The sequence below is a fragment of the Balaenoptera physalus genome (assembly GCF_965194825.1).
Source record: "Balaenoptera physalus genome assembly, chromosome: 1".
Lineage (NCBI taxonomy): Eukaryota > Metazoa > Chordata > Mammalia > Artiodactyla > Balaenopteridae > Balaenoptera > Balaenoptera physalus.
The window spans coordinates 46,126,082-46,137,837 of NC_138882.1; the positions used below are offsets into that span (position 1 = coordinate 46,126,082).

General features: G+C 39.4%; 1 pseudogene across 1 annotated transcript; it reads left to right on the top strand.

Moving 5' to 3' along the window:
• The first annotated feature begins 6,381 nt into the window (after positions 1–6,381).
• LOC309638435 (F-box only protein 3 pseudogene) lies at positions 6,382–10,909 on the top strand (annotated as a pseudogene). The gene is made up of 3 exons: positions 6,382–7,019; positions 7,760–8,165; positions 8,374–10,909. The product of its transcript is annotated as an F-box only protein 3 pseudogene (transcript).
• Positions 10,910–11,756: the final 847 nt, after the last annotated feature.

An 11,756-nucleotide genomic window follows, 5' to 3' on the forward strand; every position in this document is an offset into this window, starting at 1 on the left:
GCCTCCAAAAAAGGGATAGATTTGGCCTTGGTTCAAAGGTAGCATGTATCAGTGGACATGTTATTAGCTTGATTACGGTGATTATTTACGGATGTACATGTATATTAAATCATCAAACTGTATGCCTTAAACATATACTATTTTTAACTGTCAATTATATTTCAATTTTTAAAATGTAGCCTGTAAATAATTTTTTAAAAAAATACTCTGCTTAACAGACAAAGCAACATCACATTCCAAATCATGTCATGCAATTTCACAGACCAATAACTAATACGCTTCCCAATACAGATACATTCTTAGGCAACCATTAGCCTAGAGAAATTCTTCACTAATTTGTATTAGTACAAATTCTACATTGACATTTTTTAAAGCCTAGGAATTATATTATTTCTTTCAGTTAGCTTTTCTTGTACTTCCAATAGTCTTTAAATATATGAATTTTCACCTCCTTTCTTCCTCTGTTATTTTCCATTTAACATGACAGGATTCCTTAAGCCTCTATTAACAGCTTTACTGTATCCATAATTGCTTCAAGTTTGTAGCAAGAGGCATACAAACAACTCTTAGACCTAGTAAATTTGCATTTTCTACTTACCGAAATGTCCCATGCAAATTTGAAGTATCATACAAGGTATTTTTCACTTTTTCTTTCTAATAGTCTCTGTTACTTCAATACTGTTGTGTCCTCCAGAAGTATGATTTACTGACTCAGTAAGTGACTTCATTCGAAAGTCACTTACTGAGCATCAACTTGAGCAAAAAGAATGTATTGCATTTCCTATCTCATGGAGTTTTTGACAAGGATGAGAGATAAACACAAATAACTGTATTATTTGGAAGACTGATATCTGCCATTGGGATGGTTCAGACAGTGTTACGGTGATTCTGAGAACATAAAGCTCACATCTGGTTGAAATGGGTGATGAAACTGAGAAAAGCCTAATGGTAGAGATGACTTCTGAGAAGATTCTTAAAGAACGGCTAGGATTTCAACAGCCTGGCAACAAAGTAAGGGCCATTTCAGAAAATGAAAGCAGCACATGAGTCCTGGGAAGTGACTCACTTTGTACATGAATAAAGTGAGAGCCAGACGAGAACTTGCCCATGCAAAACTAGGGCATGCAGCTAGTTAGTAGTAATAACCCCAAGAGAGTCCAGAAACCCAAGGAAGCCTGTACAGTATCTTTTGTCCACAGTTCCCTGTTCCTTCTAGTTACATTATGAGACAGATCTGAACTGCTGGGCCTTCTATTAAGAGACCATCAAGACTAACCTCTCATGCCTTATATCCCTTTCTGTTCAACCACTCTCAGAACTCTAATGTCCTATCATTCATCCACCTATTGCCCTCCAGTCTGGATCCCATAGTCCTATGTCCACCCTCTCCATTCTCCTCTACCCTCTTCTTCACTGGGCCATATGGAACCCCCAGTCTGTCTTCCCTTTCTCTGAATGGTTCCTTCACCTTCTTTCTTTAACTGAAATCTTATTCTTCCTAAGGACACAAGTGGAGTTTGCTTCTTTCTTTACAGCCCATGAACTTCAGGTGCTGGTTGGTGTCCTCCTAGCTCCCAGTGCTACTTTCAAAGCTTTCATTTGCCCCTTTTTTTCTTTAAAATACCCAGCTCGTTTGAAGCCCATACCATAGGACTACAATTCGCTCACTTCCACTTCCTTATAGAGCACATATATCAATGTCCTGATCACTCCCCCACTTACCAATGACTTTTTTCTCAGCTCATCACCCTTCATGTCCTCATTATCTTCCATGCCCAGAAAATCATTCTCCCCCTCTCTCCCTCCTTCCTACTTGCCTGGAACATCAAATCTGATTAAACTCAACTCTGGCCATATTCTAGAAACTGAAGTTTGATAGAGAAAACCATTTATGTGTATGGTGTTAGGGAGTGTTCTAGTTTCATTCTTTTACATGTAGCTGTCCAGTTTTCCCAGCACCATTTATTAAAGAGGCTGTCTTTTCTCCATTGTATATTCTTGCCTCCTTTATCAAAAATAAGGTGACCATATGTGCATGGGTTTATCTCTAGGCTTTCTATCCTGTTCCATTGATCTATATTTCTGTTTTTGTGCCAGTACCATACTGTCTTGATTACTGTAGCTTTGTAGTATAGTCTGAAGTCAGGGAGCCTGATTCCTCCAGCTCTGTTTTTCTTTCTCAAGATTGCTTTGACTATTCAGGGTCTTTTGTGTTTCCGTACAAATTGTGAAATTTTTTGTTCTAGTTCTGTGAAAAATGCCATTGGAGAGGGTGTGGAGAAAAGGGAACCCTCTTGCACTGTTGGAGGGAATGTAAATTGATACAGCCACTATGGAGAACAGTATGGAGGTTCCTTAAAAAACTAAAAATAGAACTACCATACCACCGAGCAATCCCACTACTGGGCATATACCCTGAGAAAACCATAATTCAAAACAATGTACCCCAATGTTCATTACAGCTCTATTTACAATAGCCAGGACATGGAAGCAACCTAAGTGTCCATCGACAGATGAATGGATAAAGAAGATGTGGCACATATATACAATGGAATATTACCAGCCGTAAAAGGAAACGGAATTGAGTTTTTTGTAGTGAGGTGGATGGACCTAGGGTCTGTCATGCAGAGTGAAGTAAGTCAGAAAGAGAGAAACAAATGCCGTATGCTAACACATATATATGGAATCTAAAAAAAAAAAAAAGGTCATGAAGAACCTAGGGTCAGGACAGGAATAAAGATGCAGACCTACTAGAGAATGGACTTGAGGACACGGGGAGGGGGAAGGGTAAGCTGGGACAAAGTGAGAGAGGGGTATGGACATATATACACCACTAAATGTAAAATCAATAGCTAGTGGGAAGCAGCTGCATAGCACAGGGAGATCAGCTCCGTGCTTTGTGACCACCTAAAGGGGTGGGATAGGGAGGGTGGGAGGGAGGGAGACGCAAGAGAGAAGGGATATGGGGATATATGTATATGTATAGCTGATTCACTTTGTTATAAAGCAGAAACTAATACACACACAAAAAAAGAAAAGAAAACGATTTAATACCCCTAATTAGTTCCACAATAAATTCATGACTCAGAGTCACAAATGGATACCTGATACTTCCCGATATGTAGTCTACTTACACTTCCCCAGTACGTTGCGTTCCAACTCTCATAGACAACTATTACATACTTCCTCCTCTCTCTTCAAACATCACCTTAGCCCTTGACCCTACCTCATATTTTCCTGAGAAATAAGAAGCAATTTAAATGGTGTTCCCTTGTCTTTCTTTTTTTTTTTTTTTATTTATTTATGGCTTGTTGGGTCTTCGTTTCTGTGTGAGGGCTTTCTCCAGCTGCGGCAAGCGGGGGCCACTCTTCATCGCGGTGCGCGGACCTCTCACCATCGCGGCCTCTCCCGTTGTGGAGCACAGGCTCCAGACGCGCAGGCTCAGTAGTTGTGGCTCACGGGCCCAGCCGCTCCGCGGCATGTGGGATCTTCCCAGACCAGGGCTCGAACCCATGTCTCCTGCATTGGCAGGCAGACTCCCAACCACTGCGCCACCGGGGAAGCCCCCCCTTGTCTTTCTGTTTATCTACTTTCTTCTGTACCTATGCTTTCTATCTTCCTTCCTGACATTACTTAGATGTGTCTGTTCTTCTAAAAAAAAGCCCACCTGCTTCACTGGGACCTCCTGATCCACATCCTCTCATTACCTTGCAGTTTTGCCTTCTCTCTCCTGCATCATCCATTTTGTCCACTCTTCTGAATCCGTCTCATCTGATGTAGTTTACCTGGTCTTAAAAATCACCCTCCCTTGACCCAAAGTACGTTCTAATTTTCACCACATTTCTTTCCTTCTCTATACAGCAAAAACCTCAAAAGAGTAACTATACCTCCTGTCTCCACTTTCAAACCTCCCAATCTCATCTTGATCACTCCAGTCAAGCTTCTGATTCTTCCATTTTCTAGTCAGGTCACCAATAACCTGATGTTGCCAAACCTAATGGACACACCTGAGCCTCCATCTTACTGAGACTTTTAGCAACATGTAGCTTTATTGACCAACTCCTACTTCCTGAAACACTTTCCTCTCTTGGCCTTAATGTCACCCACTCTCCTAATTTTCTTCTTACCTCACCGGACTTTTTTCTTTTCACTCTTGAGCTCCTCTGTTTCTACTCAAGCTCTGAACTTTGGGGTGACCTTGGATTTTCTCCTTTTCTCAACCTACATTTATTTCCCAGGTGATGTCACCTGAGTCTCTGGTTCCAGTCACTTCCACCAGCAGAGTATAGATCCCTGACTGGCCTCATAGTCTTTAGAGACAAGCAAGGATGATTCCAGGAAGAAATTAGGTTGTACTTAACCAAGCATACTCCCCACCAAAACCAGACAGGGTTCCAAGGTCACATCCTCAGGTTCACTCACATGCCCAGTTCTCCCCAAGTAATAGTCTTTCCACAGGACAGGACGTCACACAGGCTTCTCCAGAGCTATCCTTTCTGTTTAATGTTCACGGTCCCACTCTGAAGCTCCAGAAGTCCCTCTTCCTTCCTTTCCCAAGTCCATTTCCTGTCACAGAATATTTCAAAGTGAAATCCAACACAACCACCTCTCATTTGCACAGATCTCCTGACTCTGAATCCAGGATTTTTTCCTTTACGTCAGGCTGCCCCTCAGACTCTTACTGATAAGTAAATTTCATTTTATGCTACCCTATATATGTCTTTTGCATGAGATTCTTATCCTCTACCCATCACCCCCCAAAATAACTGACCAGCCATACACGGCTCTATAAAATACTAGCAGGCAACGCACTGTGGCACAGAGTTTATTTTTCCAAACAAGTAAAACAAATGCTTGGCTTAAAAATAATAAACACTTTATACTCAGGCATATAAGCAATATTTTAAAACAATATTTGTTTTCTCCTGTTTTCCTTTGCAACAATCTATTACTATGTCAGATTTCAAAACAAAAGCTAGTTTCCACAAGAAGGGAAAACAGATTAAGGCAAACAAGGAAGAAGGGAACAATGTTTGCAACATTTGGATTTGAAATATTACATAGCTTTCTCAGAAACACTGATGTTTGTTGGCACTTTACTACTTTTAATCCTGAGCATGAAATTCAAATTGCTATGGAGACAAAACTATATAACTATGAACAAAACAAACAACACACTGGTCCCTTCCTGGTGTGAACTTTGGATAAATATGGCAACTCTTTCCAATTGTGAGTAATGTACCTCTCCTTCTCTAGCCACTTTAAAATAGGTTGGATTCTAAACTGCCAGGAAGGATTCAAGTGACAACTAAATTAAGGTATAAAGAAAGGTCTCATTTCATATTTCTCATAGCATGTTCTACTGACAATGCATTGGGTAATGACGTTTATGATAAAGTCTATACTTTTGTTGGGGTTATGAATCATTTATTTTTCACTATTAACAGGAACCAGACATTGCCTCATTACTGTCTTATCTAAGAAGTATGTCTTGCAATGAATTTTGGTAAGGTCAATTTTTTTTCCCATTAGAGTAGTATGTGTGTTAAAAATTAAAAGTAAGATTATTAGATGATCTAAGTCAGTGGTTCCAGAACTATAAATCTGTGGCTAGTAAGTATTAATTCCTTTTTATCAGAAATTCTGAGACTACATAAGAAAGAAGTACTGGAGCAGTCAGATTCCTGAGACTTACTGACCATCATTGAACTAGGTACAGAGGAAGGGACCACAAAATAACTATGGTCTAACTTTGGGTACCTCAGAGGACATAGAGGTAGATTATCCAATACCACATCCATTTGTTACTTGATCTTGGCATTTAAGGTATATTCTTGAGCCAAGAGTTCAGTTGATTACTGAACTATGATAAAGGCAGGCATGATCCTGAGTGGCCTAAATGTTTTAAGAGCTCTATTTCAATGTCAGCTCCACCTTGTACCAGCTACATGACTCTAGGCAATTTGATTAATCCCTTAGCTTCAATTTTTTCTTCTGAAAATCAGATTGCTAATAGGTAACCTCGGCAAAACTGTAGTTTGGACTTAATTATGTAAATGTACGTACAGTATCTGGCTCCCAATAAATGTTAGTTCCTTTCCCTTGCACAATTTTATATCAGGAATCAGTGGCAGATTCCGTCATATCACAATTGCTTACTGATTCACTTGGGTATTCACAACAGTATTCACTTATCTGTTGCCTCTTTAGAAATAAAAAAGATTTCTAGGGCTTTGGAGCTAATGACGAGCCACCTCCATCTGATACCCATCATTGATAGAATGCACAGCTTACAAATGCTGTTGAGGCGGATGGTGGCCGCGGGGGCCGGGGGAGGGGGGTGGGTGGGGGTGGAGCCAGGCCTGCAAGGGGCCAGGCAAGATGGCCGCCATGGAGACCAGTCAGCGCCCCTGACCCTGGAATCGCTGCCCACTAATCCCCTGCTCCTCATCTTATCCTTCTTGGACTACCGAGACCTAATCAATTGTTGCTATGTCAGTCAAAGACTTAGCTATCAAGTCATGATCCGCTGTGGAGAAGACATTGCAAAACATACTGGCTGATACCTGAGGAAGAGAAAACACAGAAGAACCAGTGTTGGAAATCCGTCTTCATTGATACTTTTCTGATATAGGAAGATATATTGACCATTATGCTGCTATTACAAAGGCCTGGGATGATCTCAAGAAATATTTGGAACCCAGATGTCCAGGTGGTTTTCTCTCTGAAAGAGAGTACTCAAGAGGAAAACCTAGATGCTGCAGAAGCTCAGATGGGCTGCAAAGTTCCAGATGATTATCGATGTTACTATCATATCCACTACGGGCAGAAGTTAGTGGTTCCTGGGTTGTTGGGAAGCATGGTGCTGTCTAATCACTATCTTTCTGAGGATTTGTTAGACATCTATACAGCTGCTGGAGGCTTCCAGCAGAGACAGGGACTGAAATATTTTCTCCCTTTAACTTTTTGCATACATAATGGTTTGAGTCGGTACATAGCAGTGGAAGGGCTGAAACAAAAATGAAGTCTTCTACTGATCTTGGAGAGACAGTAGTGTGTGGTCCTGAAGAGAGATCTTAGTTCTTTGCCCAGGAATTGAACGTGGGTCACCTGAGTTGAAAACCAGGAATCCTAGCCGCTAGACCACCAGGCACTAGAGGCTAGCAGCAAAGTGGCCCTGGCTCTTTCCCCTGTTTGAAAGCAAGAATATTTCAAGGAGGCAAAAATTGTAAAAACAGGTACAAAGTTTATTATTAGAGATACAGCATAACATGTGGGTGAGCACGCAGAGAAGCAGCTTGTTTATTTAAGTCAGAAGCAAGGCAGAAATACACACCCAGAGAGAAAGAGTATGGGCGTCCTAAATGAGTAGCACAATAAAGAGGTGATTTAAATCACTTATATAGGACAGTCCTTCTGGGTTTTTGTTTACCTTTGGCCAATTTTCTTATTTCTTTCTTCACACCTGACCTGCCCTAGGACCCTCCCCAACATGCGTGCACAACTTTTTGCTAAGATGTATCCCACCCCAGAGGCCTGTGGGGGGTATGTCCACACTTATTATGGGGTGGCGTCCCCTCCCTTTTTGACCCCCAAGGAGGCATCCTGCGCATGTGCAGACAGGGAAGTTTTCCTTGACCTCAGGAGTGGTCATCTTATCTCTTTACTTCAGCAGAGCTCAGCTTCTGCCACTAGCTTTGTCCTTGGAGCGTCTGCGTGAGAACAAAGCTTCAGTTTTACTCCACTTGACAAACACCAGCTGTCCAGGCCAGGGGCCCATCTATCTCCCACCTCACTACCAAATGTCCAGACCAAATGGCTCGGAGTCCAGCTGCTACTGACATGTTTATCAAGGTGCTACTTTTACTGACTGGTTTACTTCTTATGTCAACAATATTGTATCAGGTGGCTTCCCTATCATCAGAGACCAAATTTTCAGATATGTTTATGATCCAGAGTGTGTAGCAATGACTGGGGATATTACAGTTTCAGTTTCCACATCGTTTCTGCAGGAACTCAGCTCTGTACACCCACCCCACTATTTCTTCACATACCGAATCAGGACTGAAATGTCAAAAGACGCACTTCCTGAGAAGGCTTGCCAGTTAGACAGTTGCTACTGGAGAATAACAAATGCTAAAGATGATGTGAAGGGACTTCCCTGGTGGTCCAGTGGTTAAGACTTCACGTTCCAGTGCAGGGGATGCAGGTTCGAACCCTGGTCAGGGAGCTAAGATCCCACATGCCTTGCAGCCAAAACACCAAAAACATAAAACAGAAGCAATAGTGTAACAAATTCAATAAAGACTTTAAAAATGGCCCACATCAAAAAACTCTTTAAAAAATAAATAAATAAATAAAGGTGATGAGGAGGAAGTTCAAGGACCTGGAGTTGTTGTTAAATTTCCAATCTTCAGTCCAGGCTGGGTATATGAATACACAAGTTGTATATTCATATATAACATCATGCTATATGGAAGGATATTATATCTTCCTTTTTTTTTTTTACTTTAAAGACAAGATCTTTAATGTCACCATTCCCTGATTCCATATGGCATGTCCAACACTCAGGGTGTCTATAGCTCGATTGGAAATGGGTCCTAATGAATAAGAAGAAATGCAAGAGAAAGAAGAGGAGGAGGAAGAAGTACACGATTATGACAATTTGGCAGATATGGATGAATCTGATGAAGAATACGAGGAGGAGAGATGGAAGAGAGTCTTTGATGTTCCCATTCAAAAATGCCACTGCTCTCGTCTTTTTTTAAGCAAGCCTCTGCTGATGGAAGCCCTGGGATGAATCCAGCCTGTTAAACAAATTTCTCAATAATGTAAATAATCAAATTGTTCTCAGCTTATAGCAGGAAAACTAGCATGAAATATCATGCCAGGCCCTGGGTTCTATGAGATGCTACTTTAGGAATTGGATTGTTTGGGTTTGCTTTGTGTTTTTGAGGTAGAGGAGGAAATGGGAATCTTTTTTTTCTCCAGTGGGAAAATAGTTCTCTAGAAATGTCTAGAACAGACATTTCTTTGTTTAAAAATATTTTATACTTATAAAAATATGGAAATGGGAGAGAATTGTTTTGAATAAGGATTTAAAATGAGGCAGAAATACCTACACAAGGATAGAGAGAAAATATGTGACAATGATTCTGTGAAAAGACTTATAAGTTATTTAGAAATGAACAGAATTTGTAATTAGGCTAATCCATTTAGTGATTCCTATATATTTTGTACTCACAGGGAACTAATTGACTAAATAGCTTGAATGCTAGTTGTTTGTCCTTTCTTAGACAATCTGTCCTTGAATTTAGAGTTTTCATCACAACAACCTTGAATTTAAAGTCTGTTAGTATGACTGTGACCTTGAATTTAGTCTTCAACTCTACCAACCTTGAATTTAAAGTCTTCAGCACTATGACCTTTATCATATTGTTCACAGATGCATCATTTTTGAAGTGTAGTGTGTAAAATTATGTATTGTGTTGTTGACTAACAAAAGAGTCTCCACAATGTCTCATGTAGTCTAAATTTGTAAATAATGCTTCAGTTTTGTTTCCCCTTGAAATACTTGACTGTCTAACTTTGTGATAATGTTAAAATTAAGTATGTTTTCCTGAAACATGAATTTTTTTTGTAATTATATAATTGAGAGTTTCGAATGAAATCCTCCAAGTCTCAAAACTCACATTTTGAAAACAAATTTTGGTTCTGATCCTGTATTTTGTATAATTGCCTATTTCCCATAAACTAATATTAATAAGCAAAAAAAAATGCTGTTGAGCTAAAATAATAAAAATATTAAGGCCTTTATAATAGAAAGGAATGCCTGTGGGCCCAGCTAGATTTTTTTAACTAGATTTAGCCAGTTTGTATCACCCACTGAGCTCACTAAAGTGAACTTCAGAAAAAAGGGAAGGAAGTGGTTATCTCAACTGAAAAAAAAAAACGATGATGAAAATTCAGAAGAAAATAAGATGAGATCAGAGTAAACACAAATTCTATCAGAATGTTCCTCTGGCTTCACTGATATGTATGCTGTGGATGCCACACTAGTTAGAACAATGGTATTTCCAACTCAGCCTCCTGCCCTGAGCGTGACTGCTCTCACTGACATGAATGTGGAAGGATGGGAATAAGAAACCAATCCAGTGAAGTCTCGGCTTCAGTAATACACAAAAAATCAGTTCTAGAAGGTTTAAGTATTTAATTATATCAATACAAAATTACTGGAAGACAATGCCAAAGAATTTTTTCAAGTTGTAGCTAGATTTGACTACATACAATTTTAAATTGTACGTATACAACAAAATCAAAATTAAAGACAAATGGCAAACTGAACAAAAGTTTGGTAACATACATGACAGACAAGGAGTCACTGACACTAAAATATAAAGCACACGTACAAATAAATAGGAAAAACTGATTACAGTAATGGAAAAGCAGACAAAGGAAATAAGTAGGAAATTCACAAAAGAGAAAATTTAAAGGGACAATATTTATTTTTTAAAAGTTACACCTCACTATTACTCAAATAAGTGCAAATTAAAGCAATTAGATAACTTTGTACCTATCAAAATCACTAAAAAAAAAATGTTAATGTTAATGCCCAGAACAGACAACAGTACGATACAAACAGCAACAGTATTTTGGGAGGGAGAGGGGAGATTGACAAATTTATTAAAAAGCTAAAAATGATGAATCTTTTGACTCAACAAATCTACTTTTTGTAATATAGTCTAATAAAATAATCATGATTGTACACAAAATTTTATCCATACAAATGTTCAAAATGAAAATATTTATAATATAAAAAATTGAAAACAAGTGCCCCCAAATAGAGGGTTGCTAATTAAATTATGTTACGTTCATACAACAAAGCTGTATGCAACCATCAAAAATGATGCTGTGGGGCTTCCCTGGTGGTGCAGTGGTTGAGAATCCGCCTGCCAATGCAGGGGACACAGGTTCGAGCCCTGGCCTGGGAAGATCCCACATGCCGCGGAGCAACTAGGCCCGTGAGCCACAGTTACTGAGCCTGCGCGTCTGGAGCCTGTGCTCTGCAACAAGAGAGGCCGCGATAGTGAGAGGCCCGCGCACCGCGATGAAGACTGGCCCCCGGTTGCCGCAACTAGAGAAAGCCCTCGCACAGAAATGAAGACCCAACATAGCCAAAAATAAGTAATAAATTAATTAATTAAAAAAAAAACAAAACAAAACCAAGGTCACTAAGATTTTTTAAAAAAAAGTGATGTTGTGGAAGAATATTTAATAACATAGGAATATGTTAATAATTGATCATTAAGTGATAAAAAGCTATGAAACAGTATGGATAGCATTTTTCCATAAAAGGAGGAAAGGAAGGGAAGAGAAGGGAAGGGAAGGGAAGGGAAGGGAAGGGAAGGGAAGGGAAGGGACGAGGAAACACCATTATATTAATAGCAGTTTACTCGGGATAGTAGAAATTTGGGAGATTTTTTTCCCCAGCTTTATTGAAATATATTTGACATAGAACATCATGTAAGTTTAAGGTATACAAGGTGATGATCTTATACAAATATACATTGTAAAATGATTATCACAAAAAGGTTAGTTAACATATCCATCACCTCACATAGTTACGTGTGTGTGTGTGTTTTGAGAACATTTAAGCTCTACTCTCTTAGCAACTTTCAAGTACACAATACAGTATTATTAACTATAGTCACCATGCTGTACATTACATCCCCAGGACTTATTCATCTTATAACTAA